The sequence below is a fragment of the Manis javanica genome, chromosome 1, assembly GCF_040802235.1.
Source record: "Manis javanica isolate MJ-LG chromosome 1, MJ_LKY, whole genome shotgun sequence".
Taxonomy (NCBI): domain Eukaryota; kingdom Metazoa; phylum Chordata; class Mammalia; order Pholidota; family Manidae; genus Manis; species Manis javanica.
Genome location: NC_133156.1, coordinates 5,224,675 through 5,246,343, shown reverse-complemented (window position 1 = coordinate 5,246,343; position 21,669 = coordinate 5,224,675).

The following is a 21,669-nucleotide window of genomic DNA, read 5'->3' as shown; positions in this document are numbered from 1 at the left end:
ATAGAAGACAGATAAGTGAATGAATGATTGCATGAATAAATACATACATACATACATACACAAAGAAAAAATGAAAGAAAGAAGCAGCCCAGTTTAAAAAGACATGTGCACCCCTATGTTTATCACAGCACTGTTCACAATAACCAATCTACAATTATATGAGCTACATTATGGTTACTACACGCCCCAGATCAAGTACCCCCCACATACCCCATTACAGTCACTCTCCATCAGCGTAGCAAGATGCTACAGAATCACTACTTGAACTCTCTGTACTATACTGACTTCCCCGTGGACCTCCCCACACATTATGTGAGTGAACCGTAATGCCCCCTGTACACCCTTCACCCTCCCATCCCTACCAGCCTTCCTAGTCCCTTAACTTTGGTAAATTGGTGATGCGGGGAGTCTAGTAAACATATTACTCATGTGGTTGTTGACTAATGATAAATACATAAAGAATAAATAAGTAAGTACATAAATGAATACATACATTTATATAGAAAAAATAATAGAATGCAGCAGCCCAGTTTATAACAGACATGTGCACCCCTATGTTTATCACAGCACTATTCAAAATAGTCAAGCTAAGTGACCATCAGAAGATGAACAGTGCAATATGATTCTGCCAGATGACGAAAACAAATCCTACCATTTACAGCAACATGGATGGAGACAGAAGGTATTATGCTCAGTTAAATAGGCCACACAGAGAATGACAAGTATCACATGATTTCACTTGCGTCTGGAAAAGGAGAACCAAGAGAAACTGAATGAACAAAATAGCACCAGACTCACAGAACCCAAGAATGGACTAACAGTTACCAAAGGGAAAAGGACTAGGGTGAATAGTTCGGAATGGAGGGATAAGGGGAGAGGGAAAGAAAGTGCACATTATGATTAGCCTGTATAATTTGGGAGGGCTGTACAACACAGAGAAGATGAGTAGTGATTCTACAGTGTCTTACTATCCTCATGGACAGTGACTGCAATGGGGTATCTGGGGGCATCTTCAAGATGGGGGGACTCTAGTAAATATAATGTTACTCATGTAATTGTATATTAATGACAGAAAGATAGACAGATAGGTAGGAAGGCAGATAGATAGGTAACAATTGAATAAATGAATGAATACATACATACATACATACATATATACATACATACATACACACATACATAAAGAAAGAAGGAAAGCAGGAGCCCAGTTTTAAAAAGACATGTGCACCCCTATGTTTATCACAGCACTATTCACAATAGCCAAGATAAGTGTCCATCAGAAGATGAACAGGGCAATATTATTCAGCCATATGAAACAAACATATGATACCATTTACAACAACATGGATGGAGCTAGAGAGTATTATGCGCAGGTAAATAAGCCTGGCAGAGAAAGACAAGTATGAAATCATTGCACTAACCTCTGGAGAAGGAGAAACAAGAGAATCTGAATGAGCAAAATAGCACCAGATTCACAGAACCCAAGAATGGACTAACAGTTACCAAAGGGAAAGGGACTGGGATGGATAGTTGGCAATGGAGGGATAAAGGGAGAGAGAAAGAAAGTACGCATTTCGATTAGGATGTATAATGTGGAAGGGGTGTCACAAGGAGGGCTGGACAACACAGAGAAGATGAGTAGTGATTCTACAGTGTCTTACTATGATCATGGACAGTGACTGCAATGGGGTATCTGGGGGTACCTTTGTGCTGGGGGCAGAAAAGTAAATAAGGTTACTCATCTAACTGTACATTAATGACAGAAAGATAGACAGGTAGGAAGATAGATACATAGATAGATAGATAGATAGATGGATAGATAGGCAAAAATTGAATGCATGAATAAATAAATACATACATACATGCGGAAAGGAAGGAAAAAAGAAAGGAAGGAAGGAAGGAAAGCAAAAGGGCAGTTTTAAAAAGACACACGCACCCCTATGTTTATCAAAGCACTATTCACAATAACCAATTTATAATTATATGATCCATATTATGGTTACTACATGCCCCAGATCAAGAATCCCAACACACCCCATGACAGTCACTGTCCATCAGCATAGCATGATGCTATAGAATCACTACTTGAACTATCCATAATATACTGAATTCTCCGTGGGACATCCCCACACATTATGTGAGCTCATCGTAATGCCCCCTGCCCAGCCTTCTCCCTCCCTTCACAACCAGCCTTCCCTGTCCCTCCCCCTTTGTGAAACCGGTGCTGGGGGGAGACAAGTAAACATACTGTTACACATGTAATTGATAATAAATGATAAATAAATATATAAATAGATTGATAGATAAACGAATGAAAGAGTGCAGCAGCCCAGTTTTAATAAGACACGTGCAACTCTATGTTTATGACAGCACTATTCATAGTAGCCAAACTAAGTGTCCATCAGAAGATGAACAGTGCAATATTATTCAGCCATAACAAAAGAAAAAATCCTACCATTTACAACGACACGGATGGAGCAAGTGGGTAATATGCACAGTGAAATAACTCAGGAGCAGAAAGACAACTATCAAATGATTTCACTATCCTCTCAGAGGGAGAACCAAGGGAAACTGAGAGAGCAAAACAGCACCAGATTCACCGAAGCCAAGAATGGACTAACAGGTAACAAAGGGAAAGGGGCTGGTGTGGATAGTGGGGACTGGAGGGGGAAGGGGAGAGGGAAAGAAAGTGTGCATTATGATGTGCATATATAATGTGTGTGGGGGGGGTCACAGAGAGGGCTGTACATCACAGAGAAGACAAACAGTTATTTTACAGCAACTTACTATGCTTATGCACACTGACTGTGAAGGGGGATGTGGGGAGAACATGGTGAAGGGGGGAGCCTAGTAAACATAATGTCCTTCATGTCATTGTAGATGAATGATAGCCAAATACAAAAAAATTGTAAGTTGTATTAAGAAATGCAGAAAAGTGAAGAGACGTTTCATAAAAGAAGAGGTACAAAAGGCCAATGAGTCCATGGAAAAACATTCAGCAACATTAGTCATCAAATAGAATCAAACAAAAATAAGATTGTGACATCACAATTATGCTAGAATGATTAAAATAAAAAAAAAAAACTGACACTGCCAGACGTCAACTGTTGATCAAACTGGTGGGCATGTAAAATGGTATAAAAATTTCGGAAAAAGATCTGGCAGTTTGGATAAACTTAAAAACATACTGAGCTTATGGCCCAGCAATTTCCACTTGCGGGCCTTTACTCAAATAAAAATGGGTGCTTCTACTTAAAAAAAGACCTATATACAAACCTTCTCAGAGACTTTATTCATAGTAGGCAAAACTAAAAAGAGACTTTTTAAAACATCAGTGGTTTATTCATATAAAGTAGCACTACTCATCAATAGAAAGGACTGCATGACCAATACAAGATGATTGAATCTCACAGACATGCTGAGTAAAAAAACCTTATGCAAAAAAACCCCAAAACCTGACAATTGCAGGCGTGCCGGTCGGGCGTTGGGTAAGGCGGGGCCGACGGCGTCCCGGAGCGGAGCCAGGCGGCGGCGAGGGGTGGGCACCTAAGAGGGCCACCTCGCTGGCTGTACCCTTCCGCCAGGCGAAGGCCTTCAGGGAACTTGGGCGGTGGCGGTGGAGGCGGTTCGCTGCTTCTTAGGGAGGGACGAGCGTTCGTCTGAGCGAGGCCAGGCAGGAGGCCTACACTCGAGTGCCTCCCGAGCCCGCGCCCGCACCCGCTGGACCCCACCCCGGAGGTTCCTCGAAGTCGCCTCGGAGGCGGGCCCCGGCGGCGGCAGCTCAGCAGCCAAGCCACCTCTGGGTAGAGGGGGCCGCGCGGGCCGCCGCGCAGGCGCCTTGGAAAAATGACCCCGGGGTCACCGCGGCGCGCTGCCTGATGGGGGAGGCCGGGGAAGCCCTGCGGACCGACCGAGAGAGCTCAGCAGTCTGCAGTGACCGGCGGCACGCCTGCAGGGAGCTCAGCCCGGTGCAACCCACACCACCCTTTTTTTTTTTTTTTTTTTTCCCTGGGACTCATCATTATCTCGTCAGGAATACGTGGGGTTTTTTTTCACTATCATTAATCAACAATTATAAAAGCAATATTATAGTTAGTAGACTACCCAGATCATCACGTTCCCTCTCTACCATATACCCTATTAGAGTCACCATCCATCAGCATGGTACGATTCTACAGAATCACTACTTGACTTCTCTGCTCTACGCTGACTTCCACGTGGAACCCCTCCCACATTATGGGAGCTAATCTTAATGCCCCCTTTCCACCCTTCTCCTTCCCTTCCCCACCAGCCTTCCTAGACGCTTACCTTTGCAAAACTGGTGATGGGGGGAGTCTAGTAAATATAATGTTCCTCATGTAGTTGTACATTAATGACAGATAGACAGACAGACAGATAGTTAGACAGATGGAAAGACAGATTAATGAATGAATGCACACATACATACATACACACATACATACATTTAAGGAAGACAGAAAGAAAGATAGAATGATAGATCAACAGCTAGAGCGATAGACAGATAAATATAGACAGATAGATAGAAAGACAGATGAATGAATACATGAATAAATAAATACATATATGAGAAAAAGAATGAAATACAAGAACAAAAGAGAGAAGGAAAGCACCAGCCCAGTTTTAAAAAGACATGTGCACTCCTACGTTTATCACAGCACTATTCACAATAGCCAATGAACAATTCCATGAGCTACATTATGGTTACTACATGCCCCAGATCAAGTCCACCCAACATACTCCATTACAGTCACTGTCTCTCAGATTAGCAAGATGCTACAGAATCACTACTTAAACTCTCTGGACTATACTGACTTTCCCGTGGGGCCTCCGCACACATCAATTGAGCTGATATTAATGCCCCCTCTACACCCTTCTCCCGCCCATCCCAACCAGACTTCCTAGCCCCTTTCGTTTGGTAAGTTAGTGGTAGGAGGACTCAAGTAAACATAATGGTACTCAGGTAGCTGTAGACTAAAGATAAATAAATAAACAATAAGTAAGTAAGTACATACATGAATACATACATACATACATACATACATACATAAAAAATAAATAATAGAATGCAGCAGACCAGTTTAGAAAAGACATGTGCACCCCTATGTTTGTCACAGCACTATACACAATAACCAAGATAAGTGTCCATCAGTAGATGAACAGTGGCATATTATTCAGCCAGATGAAGAAAATCAATCCTACCAATTACAACAACATGGATGGAGCTAGAGGGTATTATGCTCACTGAAATAAGCCATGCAGCACACAAAAAATGTCAAATGATTTCGCTCACCTGTGGAGTATCAGAAAAAATAAAAAGAGTGAAGGAACAAGACAGTAGTAGCCTCACCGAACCCAAGAACCGACTCACGGTTACGAAAGGGAATGTGACTGAGGAGGATGGGTTGGAAAGGAGGGAAGAGAGGGAAAATGGGGCACTAGGAGTAGCACACATAATGTGGGCAGGGGGCAGGCATGGGCAAGGCAGTATAACACAGTGAAGATTAGTAGTGCTTCTACAGCATATTCCTGGGCTAATGGACATTGACTCTTACAGGCTATGAGGTGGGGACTTGGTAATGGGGGTAGTTTCATTACCATAATGTTGCTCATGGAACAGTTTAGTACTGACACCAAAATAAAAAGAAACACACAGTACCTTGGGTCTGGGTTCCATTTTACCTGATGCTGTCAAGTTGTTCAGTGTCCACCTCAGCAGAATCCCAGCTGCTCCTCTAAGCATACCCATTCTTTCTCTAGGACAGAGGCACCACTGTGACATCATGGAATTTCCAGGCAACAGTGCTGCTCTTGCAAACTCCACCCCCATGGCGGGTACTGCCCAGCCGTGAGGAGCTGCATCCCAAGAACAACACGGAATATAATTCACCATATATACAATGATTTCATCATGATTGGAGTATCCGAACAAAGAAGAAACTGAAGGAGAAAACATTAGCAGTCTCACAGAGACCAAGAACGGACTAAAAGTTACCAAAGGGAAAGAGCCTGGGGTGGATGGGCAGAAATGGACGGACCAGGGAGGAGGGAAAAATGGGCACATACAATTACCATAAATAATGTAGGAGGAGGGGCACGTAGAGGGCTGTACAACACAGAGAAGACAAGTAGTGATTCCACAGCATCTTACTCTGCTCATGTACAGTGAGGGCAATAGGGTATCTTGGGCTATCTTCGTGATGGCGCCAGGAAACTAAACATAATTTTACTCATTTAACTGTACATTAATGACAGAAAGATAGACAGCTAGGTAGGTAGAGAGATAGATAGATAATAAATGAGTGAATGAATAAATACATTCATACATACATACATGTGGAAAGGATGGAAGGAAGGAAGGAAGGAAGGAAAGAAGGAAGGCAACAGCCCAGTTATAAAAAGACATGAGCACCCCTATGTGTATCAGAGCACTGTACACAATAACCAATCTACAATTATATGATCCACGTGATGGTTACTATATGCCCCAGATTAAGCCCCCCCCCCACATACCCCTTTACAGTCACTGTCCATCAACATAGTATGATGCTATAGAATCACTACTTGAACTATCCATAATATACTGAATTCTCCGTGGGACATCCCCACACATTATGTGAGCTCAGCGAAATGCCCCCTGCCCACCCTTCCCCTCCCTTCACAAACAGCCTAAACGAATGAATGCGGGAATAAATAAGTAAATAAATACATAGAAAAAAAGGAAGACAAAAAGAAAGTTACATAGACAAATGATAGATAGATAGATATAGATAGATAGATAGGTAGTTAGATAATGAAGGAAGGAATGAATGAATAATTAATTAAGTACATACAGTCACAGAAAAATAATATCTTTTAAAACCATTAAATGATTAAAAAATACATTAATAAACAAACAAACAAACAGACAAATAAATGATGAAAGAGACGAAGAGTGAAGGTAAGAAGGAAAGCACCAGCCCACCTGAAAAAGGACACGTGCACCCCTATGTTTACCACAGCACTACTGATAGTAAGCAATCTACAATTATATGAGCTACATTAGAGTTCCTACACTCCCCAGACCATGCCCACCCCACCTATCCCGGTACAGTCACTGTCCATCAGCGTAGCAAGATGCTATCGAATCACTACTTGAACTCTCTGTACCATACTGTCATCCCTGTGGGACCTCCCCACACATTATGTGAGCTAATCGTTATGCCTCCTGTACACCCTTCTCCATCCCTCCCCAACAAGCCTTCCTAGTCCCTTAACTTTGGTAAGTTGGTGATCTGGGGAGTCTAGTAAACATAAAGTTACTCCTGTTGGTGTGGGGTAATGATAAATAAACAAAGAATAAATAAGTATGTACATAAGTGAATACATGCATACATACATACATACAAACTTACATAAAAAATAAATAATACAATGCAGCAGACCAGTTTATAAAAGACATCTGCACCCCTTTGTTTATCACAGCTCTATTCACTATAACCAGTCTACAATTATATGAGCAAGATTGTTTTTACTAGACTGCCCACATCATCAAGTTCCCCCCACATACCGCATTACAGTCACTGTCTATCAGCATAGTAAGATGCTGTAGTACCACTACTTGACTTCTCCCTACTATACAGACTTCCTCGTGGGACCTACCCCCGACAGTACGTGAGCTAATCGTAATGACCCCTTTCCACGCTTCTCCCTCCCTTCACAACCAGCCTTCCTAGTCCCTTAACCTTTGGTAAGTTGGTGATGGAGGGAGTCTACTAAACATAATGTTACTAATGTATTTGTAGACTCATGATAAATGAATAAAGAATAAATAAGTAAGAATGTAAATGAATACATACCTACATACTTACATAAAATATACATAATGAAATGCAGCACCCAGTTTAGAAAAGACATGTGCACCCCTATGTTTAACGCTATTTACAAGAGCCAAGCTAAGTGTCCATCAGAAGATGAACAGTGCAATATTATTCAGCGAAATGAAAAGACAAAATCCTACCATTTACAACGACACGGATGGAGCAAGTGGGTAATATGCACAGTGAAATAACTCAGGTGCAGAAAGACAAGTATCAAATGATTTCAATGTCCTCTCAGAGGGAGAACCAAGGGAAACTGAGTGAGCAAAACAGCACCAGATTCATCGAAGCCAAGAATGGAATAACAGGTACCAAAGGGAAAGGGGCAGGTCTGGATAGTGGAGACTGGAGGGGCAAGGGGAGAGGGAAAGAAAGTGTGCATTATGATGTGCGTGTATAATGTGGGAGGGGGGTCACAGAGAGGGCTGTACATCACAGAGAAGACAAACAGTTATTTTACAGCATCTTACTATGCTTATGCACACTGACTGTGAAGGGGGATGTGGGGAGAACATGGTGAAGGGGGGAGCCTAGTAAACATAATGTCCTTCATGTCATTGAAGATGAATGATAGCCAAATACAAAAAAATTGTAAGTTGTATTAAGAAATGCAGAAAAGTGAAGGAAAGTTTCATAAAAGAAGAGGTACAAAAGGCCAATGAGTCCATGGAAAAACATTCAGCAACATCAGTCATCAAATAGAAGCAAACAAAAATAAGACTGTGACATCACAATTATGTTAGAATGATTAAAAGAAAAAAAAAAAAAACTGACACTGCCACACGTCAACTGTTGATCAAACTGGTGGGCATGTAAAATGGTATACCAATTTCGGAAAAAGATCTGGCAGTTTGGATAAACTTAAAAACATACCGAGCTAATGGCCCAGCAATTTCCACTTGCGGGCTTTTACTCAAATGAAAATGGGTGCTTATACTTAAAAAAAGACCTATATACAAACCTTCTCAGAGACTTTATTCATAGGAGGCAAAACTAAAAAGAGACTTTTTAAAAAATCTGCGGTTTATTCATACAAAGTAGCACTACTCATCAATAGAAAGGACTGCATGACCAATACAAGATGATTGAATCTCACAAACTTGCTGAGTTAAAAAACCTTATGCAAGAAAAAAACAAAACCTGACAATTGCAGGCGCGCCGGTGGGGCGTTGGGCAAGGCGGGGCCGAGGGCGTGCCGGGGCGGAGCCAGGCGGCGGCGAGGGGTGGGCACGCCGGGCGCGAGGATCTGTCAGCGGCCGCTGTCAGAGGGCCGCCTCGCTGGCTGCACCCTTCCGCCAGGCGAAGGCCTTCAGGGAACTTGGGCGGTGGCGGTGGAGGCGGTTCGCTGCTTCCTGGGGAGGGAGGAGCGTTCGTCTGAGCGAGGCCAGGCAGGAGGCCTACACTCGAGTGCCTCCCGAGCCCGCGCCCGCACCCGCTGGTCCCCAGCCCGGAGGTTCCTCGAAGTCGCCTCGGAGGCGGGCCCGGGCGGCGGCGGCGGCGGCGGCGGCGGCGGCGGCGGCGGGGGCGGGCCCTGGCGGAAGCGGCTCAGCAGCCAAGCCGCCTCTGGGTACCGGGGGCCGCCCGGGCCGCCGCGCAGGCGCCTTGGGAAAATGACCCCGGGGTCACCGCGGCGCGCTGCCTGATGGGGGAGGCCGGGGAAGCCCTGCGGACCGACCGAGAGAGCTCAGCAGTCTGCAGGGACCGGCGGCATGCCTGCAGGGAGCTCACCCGGCCGCAACCCTCGCCTCCCTTTTCTTTTTTTTTTTTTCCCTGGGATTCATCATTATCTCGTCAGGAATACCTGGGGTTTTTTTTCACTATCATTAATCAACAATTATAAAAGCAATATTATAGTTAGTAGACTACCCAGATCATCACGTTCCCTCTCTACCATATACCCTATTAGAGTCACCATCCATCAGCATGGTACGATTCTACAGAATCACTACTTGACTTCTCTGCTCTACGCTGACTTCCACGTGGAACCCCTCCCACATTATGGGAGCTAATCTTAATGCCCCCTTTCCACCCTTCTCCTTCCCTTCCCCACCAGCCTTCCTAGACGCTTACCTTTGCAAAACTGGTGATGGGGGGAGTCTAGTAAATATAATGTTCCTCATGTAGTTGTACATTAATGACAGATAGACAGACAGACAGATAGTTAGACAGATGGAAAGACAGATTAATGAATGAATGCACACATACATACATACACACATACATACATTTAAGGAAGACAGAAAGAAAGATAGAATGATAGATCAACATCTAGAGCGATAGACAGATAAATATAGACAGATAGATAGAAAGACAGATGAATGAATACATGAATAAATAAATACATATATGAGAAAAAGAATGAAATACAAGAACAAAAGAGAGAAGGAAAGCACCAGCCCAGTTTTAAAAAGACATGTGCACTCCTACGTTTATCACAGCACTATTCACAATAGCCAATGAACAATTCCATGAGCTACATTATGGTTACTACATGCCCCAGATCAAGTCCACCCAACATACTCCATTACAGTCACTGTCTCTCAGATTAGCAAGATGCTACAGAATCACTACTTAAACTCTCTGGACTATACTGACTTTCCCGTGGGGCCTCCGCACACATCAATTGAGCTGATATTAATGCCCCCTCTACACCCTTCTCCCGCCCATCCCAACCAGACTTCCTAGCCCCTTTCGTTTGGTAAGTTAGTGGTAGGAGGACTCAAGTAAACATAATGGTACTCAGGTAGCTGTAGACTAAAGATAAATAAATAAACAATAAGTAAGTAAGTACATACATGAATACATACATACATACATACATACATACATAAAAAAAAAATAAATAATAGAATGCAGCAGACCAGTTTAGAAAAGACATGTGCACCCCTATGTTTGTCACAGCACTATACACAATAACCAAGATAAGTGTCCATCAGTAGATGAACAGTGGCATATTATTCAGCCAGATGAAGAAAATCAATCCTACCAATTACAACAACATGGATGGAGCTAGAGGGTATTATGCTCACTGAAATAAGCCATGCAGCACACAAAAAATGTCAAATGATTTCGCTCACCTGTGGAGTATCAGAAAAAATAAAAAGAGTGAAGGAACAAGACAGTAGTAGCCTCACCGAACCCAAGAACCGACTCACGGTTACGAAAGGGAATGTGACTGAGGAGGATGGGTTGGAAAGGAGGGAAGAGAGGGAAAATGGGGCACTAGGAGTAGCACACATAATGTGGGCAGGGGGCAGGCATGGGCAAGGCAGTATAACACAGTGAAGATTAGTAGTGCTTCTACAGCATATTCCTGGGCTAATGGACATTGACTCTTACAGGCTATGAGGTGGGGACTTGGTAATGGGGGTAGTTTCATTACCATAATGTTGCTCATGGAACAGTTTAGTACTGACACCAAAATAAAAAGAAACACACAGTACCTTGGGTCTGGGTTCCATTTTACCTGATGCTGTCAAGTTGTTCAGTGTCCACCTCAGCAGAATCCCAGCTGCTCCTCTAAGCATACCCATTCTTTCTCTAGGACAGAGGCACCACTGTGACATCATGGAATTTCCAGGCAACAGTGCTGCTCTTGCAAACTCCACCCCCATGGCGGGTACTGCCCAGCCGTGAGGAGCTGCATCCCAAGAACAACACGGAATATAATTCACCATATATACAATGATTTCATCATGATTGGAGTATCCGAACAAAGAAGAAACTGAAGGAGAAAACATTAGCAGTCTCACAGAGACCAAGAACGGACTAAAAGTTACCAAAGGGAAAGAGCCTGGGGTGGATGGGCAGAAATGGACGGACCAGGGAGGAGGGAAAAATGGGCACATACAATTACCATAAATAATGTAGGAGGAGGGGCACGTAGAGGGCTGTACAACACAGAGAAGACAAGTAGTGATTCCACAGCATCTTACTCTGCTCATGTACAGTGAGGGCAATAGGGTATCTTGGGCTATCTTCGTGATGGCGCCAGGAAACTAAACATAATTTTACTCATTTAACTGTACATTAATGACAGAAAGATAGACAGCTAGGTAGGTAGAGAGATAGATAGATAATAAATGAGTGAATGAATAAATACATTCATACATACATACATGTGGAAAGGATGGAAGGAAGGAAGGAAGGAAGGAAAGAAGGAAGGCAACAGCCCAGTTATAAAAAGACATGAGCACCCCTATGTGTATCAGAGCACTGTACACAATAACCAATCTACAATTATATGATCCACGTGATGGTTACTATATGCCCCAGATTAAGCCCCCCCCCCACATACCCCTTTACAGTCACTGTCCATCAACATAGTATGATGCTATAGAATCACTACTTGAACTATCCATAATATACTGAATTCTCCGTGGGACATCCCCACACATTATGTGAGCTCAGCGAAATGCCCCCTGCCCACCCTTCCCCTCCCTTCACAAACAGCCTAAACGAATGAATGCGGGAATAAATAAGTAAATAAATACATAGAAAAAAAGGAAGACAAAAAGAAAGTTACATAGACAAATGATAGATAGATAGATATAGATAGATAGATAGGTAGTTAGATAATGAAGGAAGGAATGAATGAATAATTAATTAAGTACATACAGTCACAGAAAAATAATATCTTTTAAAACCATTAAATGATTAAAAAATACATTAATAAACAAACAAACAAACAGACAAATAAATGATGAAAGAGACGAAGAGTGAAGGTAAGAAGGAAAGCACCAGCCCACCTGAAAAAGGACACGTGCACCCCTATGTTTACCACAGCACTACTGATAGTAAGCAATCTACAATTATATGAGCTACATTAGAGTTCCTACACTCCCCAGACCATGCCCACCCCACCTATCCCGGTACAGTCACTGTCCATCAGCGTAGCAAGATGCTATCGAATCACTACTTGAACTCTCTGTACCATACTGTCATCCCTGTGGGACCTCCCCACACATTATGTGAGCTAATCGTTATGCCTCCTGTACACCCTTCTCCATCCCTCCCCAACAAGCCTTCCTAGTCCCTTAACTTTGGTAAGTTGGTGATCTGGGGAGTCTAGTAAACATAAAGTTACTCCTGTTGGTGTGGGGTAATGATAAACAAACAAAGAATAAATAAGTATGTACATAAGTGAATACATGCATACATACATACATACAAACTTACATAAAAAATAAATAATACAATGCAGCAGACCAGTTTATAAAAGACATCTGCACCCCTTTGTTTATCACAGCTCTATTCACTATAACCAGTCTACAATTATATGAGCAAGATTGTTTTTACTAGACTGCCCACATCATCAAGTTCCCCCCACATACCTCATTACAGTCACTGTCTATCAGCATAGTAAGATGCTGTAGTACCACTACTTGACTTCTCCCTACTATACAGACTTCCTCGTGGGACCTACCCCCGACAGTACGTGAGCTAATCGTAATGACCCCTTTCCACGCTTCTCCCTCCCTTCACAACCAGCCTTCCTAGTCCCTTAACCTTTGGTAAGTTGGTGATGGAGGGAGTCTACTAAACATAATGTTACTAATGTATTTGTAGACTCATGATAAATGAATAAAGAATAAATAAGTAAGAATGTAAATGAATACATACCTACATACTTACATAAAATATACATAATGAAATGCAGCACCCAGTTTAGAAAAGACATGTGCACCCCTATGTTTAACGCTATTTACAAGAGCCAAGCTAAGTGTCCATCAGAAGATGAACAGTGCAATATTATTCAGCGAAATGAAAAGACAAAATCCTACCATTTACAACGACACGGATGGAGCAAGTGGGTAATATGCACAGTGAAATAACTCAGGTGCAGAAAGACAAGTATCAAATGATTTCAATGTCCTCTCAGAGGGAGAACCAAGGGAAACTGAGTGAGCAAAACAGCACCAGATTCATCGAAGCCAAGAATGGAATAACAGGTACCAAAGGGAAAGGGGCAGGTCTGGATAGTGGAGACTGGAGGGGCAAGGGGAGAGGGAAAGAAAGTGTGCATTATGATGTGCGTGTATAATGTGGGAGGGGGGTCACAGAGAGGGCTGTACATCACAGAGAAGACAAACAGTTATTTTACAGCATCTTACTATGCTTATGCACACTGACTGTGAAGGGGGATGTGGGGAGAACATGGTGAAGGGGGGAGCCTAGTAAACATAATGTCCTTCATGTCATTGAAGATGAATGATAGCCAAATACAAAAAAATTGTAAGTTGTATTAAGAAATGCAGAAAAGTGAAGGAAAGTTTCATAAAAGAAGAGGTACAAAAGGCCAATGAGTCCATGGAAAAACATTCAGCAACATCAGTCATCAAATAGAAGCAAACAAAAATAAGACTGTGACATCACAATTATGTTAGAATGATTAAAATAAAAAAAAAAAAAACTGACACTGCCACACGTCAACTGTTGATCAAACTGGTGGGCATGTAAAATGGTATACCAATTTCGGAAAAAGATCTGGCAGTTTGGATAAACTTAAAAACATACCGAGCTAATGGCCCAGCAATTTCCACTTGCGGGCTTTTACTCAAATGAAAATGGGTGCTTATACTTAAAAAAAGACCTATATACAAACCTTCTCAGAGACTTTATTCATAGGAGGCAAAACTAAAAAGAGACTTTTTAAAAAATCTGCGGTTTATTCATACAAAGTAGCACTACTCATCAATAGAAAGGACTGCATGACCAATACAAGATGATTGAATCTCACAAACTTGCTGAGTTAAAAAACCTTATGCAAGAAAAAAACAAAACCTGACAATTGCAGGCGCGCCGGTGGGGCGTTGGGCAAGGCGGGGCCGAGGGCGTGCCGGGGCGGAGCCAGGCGGCGGCGAGGGGTGGGCACGCCGGGCGCGAGGATCTGTCAGCGGCCGCTGTCAGAGGGCCGCCTCGCTGGCTGCACCCTTCCGCCAGGCGAAGGCCTTCAGGGAACTTGGGCGGTGGCGGTGGAGGCGGTTCGCTGCTTCCTGGGGAGGGAGGAGCGTTCGTCTGAGCGAGGCCAGGCAGGAGGCCTACACTCGAGTGCCTCCCGAGCCCGCGCCCGCACCCGCTGGTCCCCAGCCCGGAGGTTCCTCGAAGTCGCCTCGGAGGCGGGCCCGGGCGGCGGCGGCGGCGGCGGCGGCGGCGGCGGAGGCGGCTCAGCAGCCAAGCCGCCTCTGGGTACCGGGGGCCGCCCGGGCCACCGCGCAGGCGCCTTGGGAAAATGACCCCGGGGTCACCGCGGCGCGCTGCCTGATGGGGGAGGCCGGGGAAGCCCTGCGGACCGACCGAGAGAGCTCAGCAGTCTGCAGGGACCGGCGGCATGCCTGCAGGGAGCTCACCCGGCCGCAACCCTCGCCTCCCTTTTCTTTTTTTTTTTTTCCCTGGGATTCATCATTATCTCGTCAGGAATACCTGGGGTTTTTTTTCACTATCATTAATCAACAATTATAAAAGCAATATTATAGTTAGTAGACTACCCAGATCATCACGTTCCCTCTCTACCATATACCCTATTAGAGTCACCATCCATCAGCATGGTACGATTCTACAGAATCACTACTTGACTTCTCTGCTCTACGCTGACTTCCACGTGGAACCCCTCCCACATTATGGGAGCTAATCTTAATGCCCCCTTTCCACCCTTCTCCTTCCCTTCCCCACCAGCCTTCCTAGACGCTTACCTTTGCAAAACTGGTGATGGGGGGAGTCTAGTAAATATAATGTTCCTCATGTAGTTGTACATTAATGACAGATAGACAGACAGACAGATAGTTAGACAGATGGAAAGACAGATTAATGAATGAATGCACACATACATACATACACACATACATACATTTAAGGAAGACAGAAAGAAAGATAGAATGATAGATCAACAGCTAGAGCGATAGACAGATAAATATAGACAGATAGATAGAAAGACAGATGAATGAATACATGAATAAATAAATACATATATGAGAAAAAGAATGAAATACAAGAACAAAAGAGAGAAGGAAAGCACCAGCCCAGTTTTAAAAAGACATGTGCACTCCTACGTTTATCACAGCACTATTCACAATAGCCAATGAACAATTCCATGAGCTACATTATGGTTACTACATGCCCCAGATCAAGTCCACCCAACATACTCCATTACAGTCACTGTCTCTCAGATTAGCAAGATGCTACAGAATCACTACTTAAACTCTCTGGACTATACTGACTTTCCCGTGGGGCCTCCGCACACATCAATTGAGCTGATATTAATGCCCCCTCTACACCCTTCTCCCGCCCATCCCAACCAGACTTCCTAGCCCCTTTCGTTTGGTAAGTTAGTGGTAGGAGGACTCAAGTAAACATAATGGTACTCAGGTAGCTGTAGACTAAAGATAAATAAATAAACAATAAGTAAGTAAGTACATACATGAATACATACATACATACATACATACATACATAAAAAATAAATAATAGAATGCAGCAGACCAGTTTAGAAAAGACATGTGCACCCCTATGTTTGTCACAGCACTATACACAATAACCAAGATAAGTGTCCATCAGTAGATGAACAGTGGCATATTATTCAGCCAGATGAAGAAAATCAATCCTACCAATTACAACAACATGGATGGAGCTAGAGGGTATTATGCTCACTGAAATAAGCCATGCAGCACACAAAAAATGTCAAATGATTTCGCTCACCTGTGGAGTATCAGAAAAAATAAAAAGAGTGAAGGAACAAGACAGTAGTAGCCTCACCGAATCCAAGAACCGACTCACGGTTACGAAAGGGAATGTGACTGAGGAGGATGGGTTGGAAAGGAGGGAAGAGAGGGAAAATGGGGCACTAGGAGTAGCACACATAATGTGGGCAGGGGGCAGGCATGGGCAAGGCAGTATAACACAGTGAAGATTAGTAGTGCTTCTACAGCATATTCCTGGGCTAATGGACATTGACTCTTACAGGCTATGAGGTGGGGACTTGGTAATGGGGGTAGTTTCATTACCATAATGTTGCTCATGGAACAGTTTAGTACTGACACCAAAATAAAAAGAAACACACAGTACCTTGGGTCTGGGTTCCATTTTACCTGATGCTGTCAAGTTGTTCAGTGTCCACCTCAGCAGAATCCCAGCTGCTCCTCTAAGCATACCCATTCTTTCTCTAGGACAGAGGCACCACTGTGACATCATGGAATTTCCAGGCAACAGTGCTGCTCTTGCAAACTCCACCCCCATGGCGGGTACTGCCCAGCCGTGAGGAGCTGCATCCCAAGAACAACACGGAATATAATTCACCATATATACAATGATTTCATCATGATTGGAGTATCCGAACAAAGAAGAAACTGAAGGAGAAAACATTAGCAGTCTCACAGAGACCAAGAACGGACTAAAAGTTACCAAAGGGAAAGAGCCTGGGGTGGATGGGCAGAAATGGACGGACCAGGGAGGAGGGAAAAATGGGCACATACAATTACCATAAATAATGTAGGAGGAGGGGCACGTAGAGGGCTGTACAACACAGAGAAGACAAGTAGTGATTCCACAGCATCTTACTCTGCTCATGTACAGTGAGGGCAATAGGGTATCTTGGGCTATCTTCGTGATGGCGCCAGGAAACTAAACATAATTTTACTCATTTAACTGTACATTAATGACAGAAAGATAGACAGCTAGGTAGGTAGAGAGATAGATAGATAATAAATGAGTGAATGAATAAATACATTCATACATACATACATGTGGAAAGGATGGAAGGAAGGAAGGAAGGAAGGAAAGAAGGAAGGCAACAGCCCAGTTATAAAAAGACATGAGCACCCCTATGTGTATCAGAGCACTGTACACAATAACCAATCTACAATTATATGATCCACGTGATGGTTACTATATGCCCCAGATTAAGCCCCCCCCCCACATACCCCTTTACAGTCACTGTCCATCAACATAGTATGATGCTATAGAATCACTACTTGAACTATCCATAATATACTGAATTCTCCGTGGGACATCCCCACACATTATGTGAGCTCAGCGAAATGCCCCCTGCCCACCCTTCCCCTCCCTTCACAAACAGCCTAAACGAATGAATGCGGGAATAAATAAGTAAATAAATACATAGAAAAAAAGGAAGACAAAAAGAAAGTTACATAGACAAATGATAGATAGATAGATATAGATAGATAGATAGGTAGTTAGATAATGAAGGAAGGAATGAATGAATAATTAATTAAGTACATACAGTCACAGAAAAATAATATCTTTTAAAACCATTAAATGATTAAAAAATACATTAATAAACAAACAAACAAACAGACAAATAAATGATGAAAGAGACGAAGAGTGAAGGTAAGAAGGAAAGCACCAGCCCACCTGAAAAAGGACACGTGCACCCCTATGTTTACCACAGCACTACTGATAGTAAGCAATCTACAATTATATGAGCTACATTAGAGTTCCTACACTCCCCAGACCATGCCCACCCCACCTATCCCGGTACAGTCACTGTCCATCAGCGTAGCAAGATGCTATCGAATCACTACTTGAACTCTCTGTACCATACTGTCATCCCTGTGGGACCTCCCCACACATTATGTGAGCTAATCGTTATGCCTCCTGTACACCCTTCTCCATCCCTCCCCAACAAGCCTTCCTAGTCCCTTAACTTTGGTAAGTTGGTGATCTGGGGAGTCTAGTAAACATAAAGTTACTCCTGTTGGTGTGGGGTAATGATAAATAAACAAAGAATAAATAAGTATGTACATAAGTGAATACATGCATACATACATACATACAAACTTACATAAAAAATAAATAATACAATGCAGCAGACCAGTTTATAAAAGACATCTGCACCCCTTTGTTTATCACAGCTCTATTCACTATAACCAGTCTACAATTATATGAGCAAGATTGTTTTTACTAGACTGCCCACATCATCAAGTTCCCCCCACATACCTCATTACAGTCACTGTCTATCAGCATAGTAAGATGCTGTAGTACCACTACTTGACTTCTCCCTACTATACAGACTTCCTCGTGGGACCTACCCCCGACAGTACGTGAGCTAATCGTAATGACCCCTTTCCACGCTTCTCCCTCCCTTCACAACCAGCCTTCCTAGTCCCTTAACCTTTGGTAAGTTGGTGATGGAGGGAGTCTACTAAACATAATGTTACTAATGTATTTGTAGACTCATGATAAATGAATAAAGAATAAATAAGTAAGAATGTAAATGAATACATACCTACATACTTACATAAAATATACATAATGAAATGCAGCACCCAGTTTAGAAAAGACATGTGCACCCCTATGTTTAACGCTATTTACAAGAGCCAAGCTAAGTGTCCATCAGAAGATGAACAGTGCAATATTATTCAGCGAAATGAAAAGACAAAATCCTACCATTTACAACGACACGGATGGAGCAAGTGGGTAATATGCACAGTGAAATAACTCAGGTGCAGAAAGACAAGTATCAAATGATTTCAATGTCCTCTCAGAGGGAGAACCAAGGGAAACTGAGTGAGCAAAACAGCACCAGATTCATCGAAGCCAAGAATGGAATAACAGGTACCAAAGGGAAAGGGGCAGGTCTGGATAGTGGAGACTGGAGGGGCAAGGGGAGAGGGAAAGAAAGTGTGCATTATGATGTGCGTGTATAATGTGGGAGGGGGGTCACAGAGAGGGCTGTACATCACAGAGAAGACAAACAGTTATTTTACAGCATCTTACTATGCTTATGCACACTGACTGTGAAGGGGGATGTGGGGAGAACATGGTGAAGGGGGGAGCCTAGTAAACATAATGTCCTTCATGTCATTGAAGATGAATGATAGCCAAATACAAAAAAATTGTAAGTTGTATTAAGAAATGCAGAAAAGTGAAGGAAAGTTTCATAAAAGAAGAGGTACAAAAGGCCAATGAGTCCATGGAAAAACATTCAGCAACATCAGTCATCAAATAGAAGCAAACAAAAATAAGACTGTGACATCACAATTATGTTAGAATGATTAAAATAAAAAAAAAAAAACTGACACTGCCACACGTCAACTGTTGATCAAACTGGTGGGCATGTAAAATGGTATACCAATTTCGGAAAAAGATCTGGCAGTTTGGATAAACTTAAAAACATACCGAGCTAATGGCCCAGCAATTTCCACTTGCGGGCTTTTACTCAAATGAAAATGGGTGCTTATACTTAAAAAAAGACCTATATACAAACCTTCTCAGAGACTTTATTCATAGGAGGCAAAACTAAAAAGAGACTTTTTAAAAAATCTGCGGTTTATTCATACAAAGTAGCACTACTCATCAATAGAAAGGACTGCATGACCAATACAAGATGATTGAATCTCACAAACTTGCTGAGTTAAAAAACCTTATGCAAGAAAAAAACAAAACCTGACAATTGCAGGCGCGCCGGTGGGGCGTTGGGCAAGGCGGGGCCGAGGGCGTGCCGGGGCGGAGCCAGGCGGCGGCGAGGGGTGGGCACGCCGGGCGCGAGGATCTGTCAGCGGCCGCTGTCAGAGGGCCGCCTCGCTGGCTGCACCCTTCCGCCAGGCGAAGGCCTTCAGGGAACTTGGGCGGTGGCGGTGGAGGCGGTTCGCTGCTTCCTGGGGAGGGAGGAGCGTTCGTCTGAGCGAGGCCAGGCAGGAGGCCTACACTCGAGTGCCTCCCGAGCCCGCGCCCGCACCCGCTGGTCCCCAGCCCGGAGGTTCCTCGAAGTCGCCTCGGAGGCGGGCCCGGGCGGCGGCGGCGGCGGCGGCGGCGGCGGCGGCGGCGGCGGCGGCGGCGGCGGCGGCGGCGGCGGCGGCGGGCCCTGGCGGAAGCGGCTCAGCAGCCAAGCCGCCTCTGGGTACCGGGGGCCGCCCGGGCCGCCGCGCAGGCGCCTTGGGAAAATGACCCCGGGGTCACCGCGGCGCGCTGCCTGATGGGGGAGGCCGGGGAAGCCCTGCGGACCGACCGAGAGAGCTCAGCAGTCTGCAGGGACCGGCGGCATGCCTGCAGGGAGCTCACCCGGCCGCAACCCTCGCCTCCCTTTTCTTTTTTTTTTTTTTCCCTGGGATTCATCATTATCTCGTCAGGAATACCTGGGGTTTTTTTTCACTATCATTAATCAACAATTATAAAAGCAATATTATAGTTAGTAGACTACCCAGATCATCACGTTCCCTCTCTACCATATACCCTATTAGAGTCACCATCCATCAGCATGGTACGATTCTACAGAATCACTACTTGACTTCTCTGCTCTACGCTGACTTCCACGTGGAACCCCTCCCACATTATGGGAGCTAATCTTAATGCCCCCTTTCCACCCTTCTCCTTCCCTTCCCCACCAGCCTTCCTAGACGCTTACCTTTGCAAAACTGGTGATGGGGGGAGTCTAGTAAATATAATGTTCCTCATGTAGTTGTACATTAATGACAGATAGACAGACAGACAGATAGTTAGACAGATGGAAAGACAGATTAATGAATGAATGCACACATACATACATACACACATACATACATTTAAGGAAGACAGAAAGAAAGATAGAATGATAGATCAACAGCTAGAGCGATAGACAGATAAATATAGACAGATAGATAGAAAGACAGATGAATGAATACATGAATAAATAAATACATATATGAGAAAAAGAATGAAATACAAGAACAAAAGAGAGAAGGAAAGCACCAGCCCAGTTTTAAAAAGACATGTGCACTCCTACGTTTATCACAGCACTATTCACAATAGCCAATGAACAATTCCATGAGCTACATTATGGTTACTACATGCCCCAGATCAA